Here is a 12908-nt window from a genome sequence, read left to right on the forward strand (position 1 = left end):
ATGTTAAGCTTCCAGATGGAGAATGTGGCTTTTGTCTCCTGGGAAGCCATCAGAAATCCAACATTTCTAGGGAGAACATGGTTTTTCTCCTTTGCTGACACCAAGTGAAGCTGCAGAATCCTGCTGAGTTCTGAAGCCCAATGTGCAGAAATCCTACCTGTCACCTTTTTTAGAATGCGAGCATTCTGATTAGTTATTTGTGGGTTCTTTCAGAAGCCTGACCATTCTCTGTCACTTCAATATGCCCTGAGCCGCCTCCAGTTATTCTTAATGCCATGGCTGATAGGGCTCACCTGGAGTCTTTATTTGCTAAAGGATTCAGAGACCTTAGTATGTCATGTAGAATTTGGTGAATTAAAGACAAATTGAGGCTGTTATAGGAAGTTTTTGTGGTGTTCACTCCAAACAAGGGGGCCTAATTTTTATTCTTTTATCTGTTCATTTAATGTTTACCAGCAGCTTCTACCAGCTAAGCCATGGGCTACAGTGGTGAGGATGACATATATAGACCAGAGGTCATAAAGCTTGTAGTTTAATGGAAGAGAAATAAACCTCTAATTGAACAATTGCATGAAGGTGTGTTGAGCAGTGCTGTGAAAGCAAGTGATAGAGAACTAAAAAGAGCACACCGTGAAGAGCCTGATTGGAGTGGTCAGAGAAGGCGTCCCTTAGGAAATAACTCCTGTAAGCCATTGACTCAGGAAGGCAATAGCTTGAATATTTGCCCTGTTTGAACCTTGAAAGGGAACTTGACCTTCTAAGTGGATTGCTTGGCACTGTTTCAAATTGCAACTACTTTGCATAAGAATTAGCCCTTGTGTGAGACTATTCTCATGCACCAACTTGCTACAAGTGGTCTAAGACATCCATATTTGGTGTTTGCCCTGCCACCCCCCCCCCCACCCCTTTCTGGCTTAGAGCTCCTAAAACTCTTGGAATTTCCCGATAGTAGCATCCTTTGTTACTCATAATAACTCCCTTTCAACCATACCTAGTACAACCATGAGTTTGTACTAGGCAAGGTGACTCCTTGGTGGGCCCTAGATAGCTTCAGGATGGCTGCTGATCTCCAGAGAAACCAATCATGTGACTAGAGAGTTGGAACTTTCAGTCTACCCCTGACCTCTGGAAAGTAGAGAGGAACTGGAGATTTTCAATCACCAATGACCAGCAATTTAATCAATTATGCTTATATAATGAAATTTCCATAAATATCCCTAAATGTGACAGGGTTCTGGGAGTGTCCACGTTGGTAAACAGATTGAGGTGCTGGGAGGGGAGAGTGTATGGAGAGTGCCGGGAAGCTTTGCCCTCGCCTTTCTGCAAAATACCCTGCCCTATTATCTCTTCCATCTGGCTGTTCCTGACTTGTATCTTCCAAAACAAAAAGCTAACAATGAAAAAAAAAAACAAAACAAAACAGTAATTCTAAGTCAAGTGTTGTCTCTGAGTTCTGTGAGTTTTATGTTCTAGTGCATTATTGAACTTAAGGAGGGGTTGTGGGAACCCCTGAATTTGCCATCAAGTCAGACAGAAGTGTAGATAGTCTGGGTACCAGACTTGGGACTGGTGTCCGAAGTGGGGACAACAGTCTTGTAGGACTGAGCCCTTGAACCTGTGGACTGAGCCCTTGAACCTAACTCTGGGTAGTTAGTATCAGAAGGATTACATTGTAAGAAACCTAGTTAATGTCAGAAAATCATGTCAAAAGAAGATCTCACTTCATTTACCCGAAACGTAAAGCACACATTGATCTGCTCCAGCAGGGCAGTAAATAGAAACCAGTGATTTTGGCCAGGAGCCATTCACCAAGTTGCAAATGTGAAGCGTAGATTTAACATCAAGGTGAATGTGGGCTTTTTCCTTGAAATAATAGATGACGTAAAAGCCTGTTCTTTCAAAACCGACATGTTTTTCTTTTAACATTCTTGTCCAATGCTTCACTTTCCACACCTTCTTTCAGGGAAAATCGGACCCTGCAGAAGTAAACAGTGTTGGCTAAGTGGAATGTTTTAAAAGTCCTTCTCTGGGTTGGGCCGAGAGACACTGGTTACACTTCACTATGAGCCAAAGGTTGTGGGTGTTGTTTGTTTCTTTTACAATCCCCAATTGTTAGACTGTAAATGGTCTACTATCAGTCCATTATTGCAAGGTTGATTTGGAGAAGAATTTTCTACTCAGGTTGTTGTCTTCTCACGGTGCAATTCTGTGTTGGAACCACATAGTTGAACCTGGACCCCTGGGCCTTTTGGCAAAATTTCTTTTGACTTAGTAAATGTTAAGAGGTGTCAGTGACCTAGTAACACTTACTGTTTTGTTTCCTTGGAACTAAAGTTGACTAAATAAAGCTCACCTCATGGGTTGTTTTTTTTTTTTTTTTTTTTTTTTTCAATTTAAGATAATGTTTCAAGGCCATCCTCTTTTAAAATTCCTTTATCAACAAAATAATTGGCATGCTTTATCAGTTTCCCTTTACATTTAGGTGCCACTCTAATGATTCTGAAGTACTTCCACAATATTTATTTTACTACTAATATAAGTATGATTATCTGTATTGGAAAGCCAAGGACAGGGGGGCTTGGTCGGAGTGATTTGCCTAAGCCCAAGCAGATGATAGTGGAAGCAGGCCTGGGAGTCCTGGCTGTGCACATTTTCCATACTGCAACCATGAAAAACCAACCCGTACCTTTCACTTTCACTTATGGGGGGGCGTGGAGAAGCTGAGGCTTCACTTAATCAGCAACAAGGCCCCTAGGGTTGGGAGAAACAAAAGGTTTAAAAGCAAAGTAAAATTGGGTGGTTTGCACTTATCTAAAGCAGCTCCAGAGCATTTATACAGCAATAGGTCAAGAGTAGTGCTCACTCAGTACACCCAGAAGGGACTGCCACAGTCATGGCGGCTCCTGACCAGGAAGTGGAAGAAAGCTTCTGTAAAAGTGCCCAGCATCTAAGAGCATAATAAACACCAGTAACATGTAGATAGAAACAGAGCTAGAGGCTTTAAAAAAAAAAATCCCTTTCCCTCACATACAGTTGAAGCTGTATCCAACCTCAGCTCTGTCCCACGCAGTGGGATCAGAGATCTAGAAGAAGAGGCTAGTTTAAGAAAGGGACTGAACAACTTGGGGGAGTAGAGAAGAAGGAGGCTTTGGGGTTAGGCGCCTGAGCTCTTACTATCCATCACCCTTCAGCATCATTCAGCTATCAGCCTTGATGTTTCTATCAATATTCAGGGACCCAAAAAGAGCAGGTTTGGTATAGTCATGAGCAGAAATGGTGGATTCAGTTGGGGACGTGCTGAGTTTGAGTTGCTTCAACACATCTCTGTGGATAGCCAGGAAGATGCTGAGGAGATTCTGAGTCTTGGGCTTAGGGAGCTGGGCTCGGAATGTAACGTGGGAAACATCTACATAGGTGGTGGATAATCCTTAACCGTGGAGGGTATCAGCCCAGGAGGGCATGTGCGTGAGCAGAAACGCTACTGGCCAAGGACTGAATCCTAATGAATTCCACTTCTAAAAAGATAAGTCTCTATTAAGACCTTCCTTGGTTCCCAGTTACCATTCTACTTCAATTAAAATCAATGCTTTCGTTAATTATATGCTTGACCTGATGACCTCCTTTTCTAGCTACCACCCACTTTTACTCTCTGTTTAGCAAGACCAACTGCCTATTGTAAACGATTCAGTGCTCTCTTCCTATGAAAAAATACACCATTCTTCTTTGGGTTAATGCTCTCCTGGTGTTATCACTTTTGTCCTTTAAAGCCCTGTCCAGTTCTCACCACTCCAGAGGAGTCTTCAGATTATGTATCCCATAGCTCCAGCAGCAATTAATCAGCTCATAGACTAGTAGAATGCAGGAAGCGGAGGGTCTATCGATCATCTGTCTCTCTCTCCAGCTTTACAAGTGAGGAAAGTCAGGTCAAGTGAGAGGGGATAACTTGCCCAACATTGTACTGTCAGTTAGATATAAAGCAGGGAGTAGATATTGGGTCTCCTGACACCTACCTAGTCAGGGTTGACCAACTTGATAGGTTGACCTCTTAATAAAAGGATCAGATACTTTTCAAATCCACATAAATTCATTTGTGATTTTTGTAAACATGGGGGTGCTTACACGGTTATTTTCCGGGGCAGGGGGGAATCTTATGTGTGCTTACCTAGACAGTCACTAGAAGATTTTTGAATGTGTTAATTTCATATATGGCTATCTAATGTAAAAAAAAAAAATTGTCTATACCTTTTCTGGACAAATTAGTAGGATCATATCTCTCCCACCCAAACCCTTAATTCAAGGTAACAAACAAAATCGATAATATTTAGTATTTATTATAATAACCTATGAATGTGGACAGAGCATACCTAACACTAGAAAATTATATTTTTTGTGCACTGGCTTACTGTATACTTGATTTGTGTAATCTATTTATGTTTATTTTAAAGCAGTCAGAACAGTTTTCCTGTTTTACATGATTATAGATTTTTTTTTGCGGTAAAATATACGTAACATAAAATTTACCATTTTAAAGTGTACAGTTCTGTGGCTTTAAGCCATCCACATTGTTATGCAACTGTGATTATAGTTTTATGTAGAGAGTTATATATTTAAATATATAAGTGTGTATACTTAAAACATGGCCTTTATATACTTAAAACAGCCTTTGCTCAGGTGACATTGGCTATATCTGTCTTGTCTGCAGTGTGAATCTTGATTGGAGAGAGAGGTACTGCATCAGAAAACAGAGGTTATTTGCACAAGTTAACTTTTTTTTTAAGTTGCACACACACATTTGTGTATTATTTTCGCTTCACAATACTTTGTCTTCCCTATGGGGAATAATTTAGATAAGTTACATTTACATTTCATAACGCTGGAGTAGTAACTAGAGTCATATGACATGTTCCAAAATCTGGCATGGAAATCACTAACTGAGGTAGAAAACCAAACCTCTTAATGTCTAATCTAGTTTCTCGTTACAGGATAATACTTTAAAGCCAATCTTTAAAAAATTACTTTCAATAAAGCTACTACTCTGTTAATAAATTACCATTTTTGAGCATGTGCTTTGTACCTGGTACTGTGCTGAGCATTTGATTTATAAATTACCTCATTTAATTCTTAAAACATCTCTCCATTAATATCTACTTTACAGATGAGAAAATTGATATTCAGCTTATCTAAGATCCAGAGGGTGGTAAATGACAAAGTCAGAACTCAATCTTAACCTTAACCATTCTGCTACACTTCCTTCCCAGTCTTTCAAATATTCATAAGAATTTGTGGATAATAATTAGGTCTAAAAAGTAACTAACATATTGAAAGTAACTAACATATTAGGAGCATGTGCTACTTTTTTTGTTGAGTGATTCAGAAAGAAGGTCATATTTAGGTGATATGGTCTTAATTTATTTTAACCACATTTTAATAGGAAGGCAGGAATAAAAGCCATGTAAAATATCATTTAAGTACAGATGAAACTTCGATTCTTCCTCTTGTCATTAAATTGGTGGGTAACTGTTTCTCTGTAAGGAGTTAGGCCAGCTGGATGCTCCCTTGCTCTGTCTATCATGTTGATCTTGATTACTTAATAGAGGCAGGAAGGATGGAGGGAGCACTTGTTGATTCTGTTTCACTAGATAAAATACTGAATAATGAGTTAGAAAAGTATATACATCTGATTTATTTTAGATTGTACATTTTAGTTTCTCTAAAAGGTAGACCATATTTTTTTTTTACAAAGAAAGGTATCATATTCTATATAGAGCTCCCATTTTATATAGCTCATCGGAGAGGCGGTATAGCAGATGGCTCTTAGAATTCTAGTGTGAATTCTGGGTTTGCTTCATGAGCTCAAGCAAGTTTTTTAGTTTCTCCAATCCTCGGCTTTCTCACTTGGAGCTGTGATAGATCATAATACCTGACTCACAAAGTACACAGTAGATGATAGCCTTTCCCTTCCCATCTCTTACCACCTCTTCCCGTTCGACAGATAATTGCTGAGAATCTCTTGTGTGTTAGGTCCTGTCCTGTACACTGAACTCTCTTGAGAGCTAAAAGTGAGAGTCAGGAAGGCATCTAACCAGCTCCTTGTGATGCAGTTTAATGGAAGTATGATAGAACTATCGGCACTCCCTAAATGCTGAAGCAGCACGAGGTATGGATCAAGTATGCATTTTGAGGGTCAGTGGGCAGCAGTGTCCATTTAAAACATCTTTTGTGATTGGTGGTCATTTAATACTTGGTGAGCATTAAAATTATGTATTTTATGGTCAGAAATTAGTTCGAATTAGTTCAATCTAAATACTAGGCTGATTTGCACTGCATGGCAATTTGATTTTTGTCATTGGATTAAGACTATGTCATACTAGATATAGCTAGCTTTCTTTACCATGATGACTATTTTATAAGACCAAAATCATCCAAGGACATTCAATGTTGTCTATTTGATCATAGGTCACAAGGTTTTAGAATTACAGTATGTATGGAGCACCTACTATGTGGCAGGCCCTCGGGAGACAAGAAATGCCATCTTAGAGCCTGTGATCTTGGGGGAGGATGGACAGGGCATGATACATACCAGCCTTGCTTAGATGATAACTTGGTAATTCCACTGGTGACAGCATTATTTCCGGTGCATTGTATTGTTATCTTATACAAAAGAATTTTGAAATCATAATTTGGTAAGATACTAAAGTAATTTAGGAAAGCTGTGGCATTTATCCAGTGATCCATCACTGATTCAAAATGACTCACTGTCATTATAATCCTCCCAGTCATGCTGAATTTGACAGCAGTTCTAATTCAGATTTGTGAGATGTCATATTTGGTGGGGAAGTCAGCAACTATGAATTTTTCTCCTTTCTTCCTGAAGGTTAAAGGCTTAGCCAATTCTTCTGAATGTCTGTACCTGTCACAGAGTGATGGAAATATCTGAAGCTCTGTCCTCACATAATACCAATTGTGTTTACAGATCTTTTAGAGAGCCAAGCCTTCTCCTCCATACCATTGGTTAACCTGATCTGGCATTATTCGTTCACTCAATAATTATTCACTAATTTTTATTATGGGGGGGACAGGGATAGGACTGAGGCATGAGAGTACTCTCTGTGGGCTAATAACTTGTCCCTGAACAGCCTAACAATCTGATGTCACTTTAGACTGTTATTCTTTATTTGTTTATGACATTTTTATAAGGCAAAGCCAAGCGCTCTGAGAGGAGAGAGAAGCCAGAGAAGCCTTCTAGTTCCCCCTCTGCCAGTTCCCAGGATCTGACTGACCAGAAGGAAAAGAGCAGATTCCTTATCTTTCCTTCCAGCCACATTCTGTATAATCCCTGAGAAAAGTTCTGGTAGATACTAGTTGAGTTTCCAGAGATGTTTTCAACACCCCATTGGTGAATCTGTATATGGAAGCTGCTGTAATATCCAGGCCCTTAATCTAGCCCTGGAAAGAGACTGCAGTAGATCTCAGGGATATAAGTAAATAAGATACTGCCCTAGTCCTCAAGGAACTTGAGGCAGTAAATTATGATATACTGTAAAACAGTGTGAGAGAACTATTAGTAAAGTGTTCTGGGAACACAGATGGAAGAGCGGTGGATTCGGCCTGTGGAAGTCAGGGTGGCCCATGGAGGTAATCTCAGAGTGGGACAGATGGTGAAGTGAAATGTTCCTCACTTAAGCACATCTGGCATTCTTAGTATGAACCTTTCAAATTGATGAAGTAGAGTACTTTAATTTTACATAACCTGAAGCCTTAAAATTATGGAATTTGACAAAGGGTGATAAGTGTGTATTGCAGTAATTCCTGCCATATCTGACCTGCAAAATGAGATCAAGTGACTATGAGGAGATTCTCGACTTCTTGCTAAATCTAAGATTTTATGTAACTATCACTAAAAGACAGATCCATCCAAATGGAAAGCCATTCTCAGATACCAGAATTTTACAATAGTTCTCTTTGCTTTTCTGTAAGGGAGTTTTGTTTTTTGTTTTGTTTTGTTTTGTTTTGTTTCGTTTTTGTCAGTCTCCACTATCTTCTCCACTATCTCTACTCACCAGCAGAAAATGAGAGCATCTAGACTTCTCAGTTTTCAAAGTCAAATGCTCATGGCCTTTAGTTTTCCTATCAGAAAGCCTATTGCCTCCTATTGTTTCTTAATCTACAGTCACTTGAGAGTCTTCCCTTATAAATCTTTATTTGGCAACCTTCTGAAAGGAGCTATTATTTGAGAAAGGAAATTCTCAGTGTTTTGCTTGTCTTCCAGATTTGGAGATGATTTTTTGGAATTGACTTTTTAAGTGAAAATATACCTGTGCCCTGCTGCTGGGGAGAAAGAATGTTTTTAAAGGGGCAGGTAATGCTAGTTTTATAACACTCATTACCACAGCAAACCAAAGAATCCACAAGAATCCACTGATGCTGTCTCAGCAGCTGGGTCTGTCAGAATCACTATGACAGCCTGAGGCCTGTTTTTATCCTGCCTAATGTGGACTATTCTATTCTAAGAAGCTTTGCCATTTAGTATTTTCACATTTCATCCTTCTAACTTGTACTTTTGTTTGCTGCTGGGGAATAAGAAAGGCAATAACTTTTGTTATGGTTTCTAAAATTAATCTGTATTAGCCCGGATGAAGAAACTAAATGGCATTTTGCTTTTTTTTTTTTTTTTTTTTTTTTTTTTTTTTTTTTTTTTTTTTACTTAATAACAGTAGCCATAGTGTGAGATGACAAGTTGCCATTCATTATGAGAGAGATTTCATTGAGTTCTACATTTATATCTTTTCAGCAAAATATTCCTCTGGTTTAGGTAAATGATAAGTAGAAAAGAGGAATGAAACTCATTAATAGAACATTTTGGAAAGCATTCAACCCAACTCAAAGAAATGCAGAATAAAGCAGCAATAAGATCACTTTTCATATATGCAGTTAGCAGAGTTTATTTGTTTGTTTTTTAACAATTCCCACATCTGGTGAGGGTGCTTACTCATATTGTTTAAGGTAAAGAAAATTAGTATGACCTTCCTGGGAAATAATTTGACCATACTCTCACTTTTGGAAGTTTATACAAAGGAATCATATGAATAAAGTAGAGATGTTTATTGCCTTCTTCATAATAAAAAGGAAAAATCTAAAATTCATAGGAAAATGGTTTTGTGAACTGTGACGTAACGATATATAAACTATTATGCTTCTATCAAAAATGATCTTTAGAGAAACTATAACAACATCAAGAAAGCCTATGATAAATGAGACAAAAGAGATCTCACTATTGTGCCATTGAATTTTACAATGACACAATTCTGTAAAACCAATCGTCCAGCAAAACAAAACAAAACAAAACAAAAAAACCTGGAAGGAGAAAACAATCTCAAATGTTAAGTCTTTTTCCCCTAATGTTTCCCTGTCTTCTGTAATAAGCATAGATACTTTCCATCTTTTATGTATAAAATGAGTGGTGCCTCAGATACAATACTTACTTTTTTTTTCATTAAAATTTTTTTTCATTAAAATATTAATGTTCATATTTTATGCCTTATAAATTGCCATGGTGATGGGATTAAGTGTGTAACTTGTGACAGTGATTTGTTTCTGTTCCTGAGCATTAGTTAAAACCTTTTGTGAGAGGTCAGAAGGTAATCTCTTTAACAACGATCACTTTTTAAAAAATTTATCTTTTATATATTTCATGTTTTATAAAGTTATTATGGATGTTGAAAATTTTAGAACTACATAAGTGGATAAATTGTCTTGCAGTCCCTTTGATGCATAAAATATAACAATATGTTTATGATTTCTCTGTAGGAATTTTTCAAATAGAAACTAATTGCAGAGTTTCCGGTTGAGCAGCATTCACAGGGTAAGATTAACATTCTGAATTATGAACACATGGTAAAGATAATTACTATTACATTGGTAGCTTGAGGCAAACAAATATTGAATGCTTAGTATGTAAAAAGAGGTTACTATTCCTACAGATGTTTTGAGTAAAATCTTTTTGATGTTTTAAAACCAGTTAAATGAAAATTAAACTGTATACATTTTGGTAAAATGTCATCTTACTTGTGCTTTGTTGTTTTTGTATGTGTGCGTTTGATATTTGTCATTTTCTAACATTAAAGGTCTAAAAATATACAGTAAATGCCTATGAGAGACTTAGACTACATAATTCCATGTCTGTCTTTTTCAGATTTTTGTTTACGGTAGTATTTTTCATGTATAGAATTGGTTTGCCATATTTCCATAATAGGCATGCTTTCCCGGAGTAGGTAAATTAGACATTAAAAAGCTCTATGCTCTGTTGCTTCCTGCAAACATCACTCTTCTTTTACAGTTCTGGAAGATTAATCTTAAATTAGCTCTGTAGCAGAGCTTTTGACTTTGTCATAATGAATGATTAATTTATACACTGTACTAAATAGCATGACTCCTTAGTGTTGTGAATACAACATATGTCTTAAAAGTGTGTCACCCAGTTCTGAACACATAGTCCAGGTGAAGCAGTGGTGAGAACAGCGTGCCTGTACCCTACTGTATTCTGACCACCCTTTTAAAAATGAAAGCATAGATCCTTTGACTTCTTGAGTATATACACATTTCCCTGCTGATTAATTTTTAAAAGCTAATATTATTAGCTACTCCTCCACTTATGACTCTTCAGTGGCTTTTCCTGGACTATTTATTATCCAAACTCTTTACCTTGGCTTTAAGCCCTCCATCACTCTTGTACTTTACAAAGGCTCCTGACATTCCAGCCAAGTGGCCTCTTTTCTGGTCCTCACACATCCTAAGCTTCTTGCTCCTTCTCCCTGGAATGATCTTCCCCAATATCATGACATGGCTGGCTCCATTTAGAGACTGGCAGTCTCTTTAACGAGGCCTTCCTTGACCACCCAAACTGAAGTAGTCTTCAAGGTGTTTCTGATTGTATTGTGTTTGTATATTTGATTTTTGTCTCTCTTTCTGTACTTCCCAGTAAGGTCGCTGAGAGCAGGGGTCTTGTCGACCTTACATACTGATATTTCCCTAACACTTAGAATTCCCCCTGGCATTCTAAGTATTTGTCGCATAAACAAACTAAACTTCTGAAGTCTCTTTGATGAGTGCTGTTTTGTTTAGTAATGTTTCACCCATTCTCTTTGGTCACTTTGCTTGTATAGCCAAGCGAAGTAAATACTTTTTAGGTTTAGCCATCAGCTCACCCATTTTGTCACTGAAGTGACAGCATAAGATGGTGGTGCTCTCAACTATAAATGTTTTCTCCCACAACAGGACTGTAAATCCAGTGAGAGCAGAAACCAGGCCTCATATCTCCTTAGTATGCCTTTGTAGTTTTAGCCTCTATAATTGAGTGTATATAAACGTTAACTTTAGAGAAAGAGTTAAGACTAGTTGCTTAATCACATTTTTAAGTATTTCAAGAATATACTGGTTTGTCTGCTTCAAAGCTAAAAAAAAAAACTCATTTTGTATTATAGTTTAAAAAAATATAACATAGAAATATTCTGGACTGTATCTGCGACTTTGTGTTCCAAAACCTTGTTTGAACTTTATTAGGAAGGTCTATAACTAATTAGGCAACGTGGCCAGAATTAGAGCAACCAACTTTCCAGTTCTTTTCAAATTAGGAAACTTGTCCATAAGCCCATGTTCTACTACTACCCTTGAATACTTCTGAACTTCAGCTTCTTTAGTTGTAAAGTGTTGGACTTTGATCTCTCTGCTTTCTTCCTGGAGTAAATAGTCCGTATGTTTCTGTTCTTATGAAAGGTAGGTCACCTATGGAAGAGTTAGGAGAGAAGTAAATGGAACAGTGATCTCTGCTTTCAGCTAGTCATTTGAAAGCAGAGCGTGTGTGATTCACAAGAGACTGAGTTTGGTTCTATTCTGTGGCTGGCTTAGGGTGGTGAGATGAGGGGTGAGAAACATTTTTTATAAATAATGAAGGTGGTGGAGAAGGATTTAAGGTTGCCTTCTAGTTACACATTCGTTCTAAGAATTATGCAGAATAATGCAGCATTGGTGGCTTGTGTTCTATTACTAATAATGTGGCTGCAACTTTTTTTTTATGTATCCTAGATAATTTAGTAGCTCACTGGAAGCATCACAGAACTGAGAGGTCTTTTCCTAAAAAGACAATTATCATCCAAATGAAATATATTATGTATTCTATACCCACCAGAAACAAGGAAAAAGAGAAGCAATATTCCTTAAATTCAGAACAACTCAGCTCTAATTAGGATTTCTAGGGTTGTTTTCATGGTTTTAATTGTCATATTCAGTAACTTTCTCTCGGCATTTTAAATGATTAAGATTATTTTTCTAATATTTAGAATATTATTTATGATTGTTTCATAGACTCATTACCACACTAAAGCTTTGAGTAGGAAGCTGCAAAATTGTGGTTACACCTCTCTATTCTCCTTTGGTTTCTCAGTATTATTTGACTGTGTCAGATTTTTTCCTTGAAACACTTTGATTTCTGTGCTCCAGATTATTGGGTTTCTCCTTTATTTCACTGATCCTGCTTCTGTATCCTCCTTTACTATTCTGTGTCTGATAGTTCTTCTTCATCTGATATACTGTCTAGGGGAGAAAAGTTCTATTATTCACTCACTAAATTCATTCTCACAAAGGACTAATTCATTTCTGTGACACTATCTACTTAATAGTCATGATTTCCGATGGGAGATTAAGGATGGCTTCAAATACTTTTTGGTTCTTTCCATCAAAAGATGGACTCTGTTACCCCTCCCTTTAAACCTGGGCTGGCTCTGTTACCTTTTTTGACCAATCAAATGTGGCAGAAATGGTGTGGAATAATTTCTAAGGCTGGACCTTAAAGAGATCTGTAGCTTCTGCTTTTGTGTGCTTGAAATGTTCCTTCTCAGAACTTAGTCACTTAG

The 12908-nt window shown here is 37.5% G+C and overlaps 1 protein-coding gene across 5 annotated transcripts in view; it reads left to right on the forward strand.

The window, feature by feature from the left end:
- Positions 1–12908, forward strand: part of LRRC8B (leucine rich repeat containing 8 VRAC subunit B) — a 62638-nt gene that overhangs the window by 26473 nt on the left and 23257 nt on the right. For 4 of the 5 annotated variants that reach the window (XM_016122982.2, XM_016122985.2, XM_016122981.2 and 1 more), the window contains one exon: positions 9808–9862. The exons of the other annotated variant lie outside the window; for it this stretch is intronic. The gene's annotated coding sequence lies outside the window, so the exon portion shown is untranslated. The remainder of the gene's footprint in view (positions 1–9807; positions 9863–12908) is intronic. 5 annotated transcript variants of the gene reach the window in all.

The sequence above is a fragment of the Rousettus aegyptiacus genome, unplaced genomic scaffold, assembly GCF_014176215.1.
Source record: "Rousettus aegyptiacus isolate mRouAeg1 unplaced genomic scaffold, mRouAeg1.p scaffold_m13_p_1, whole genome shotgun sequence".
NCBI lineage: Eukaryota > Metazoa > Chordata > Mammalia > Chiroptera > Pteropodidae > Rousettus > Rousettus aegyptiacus.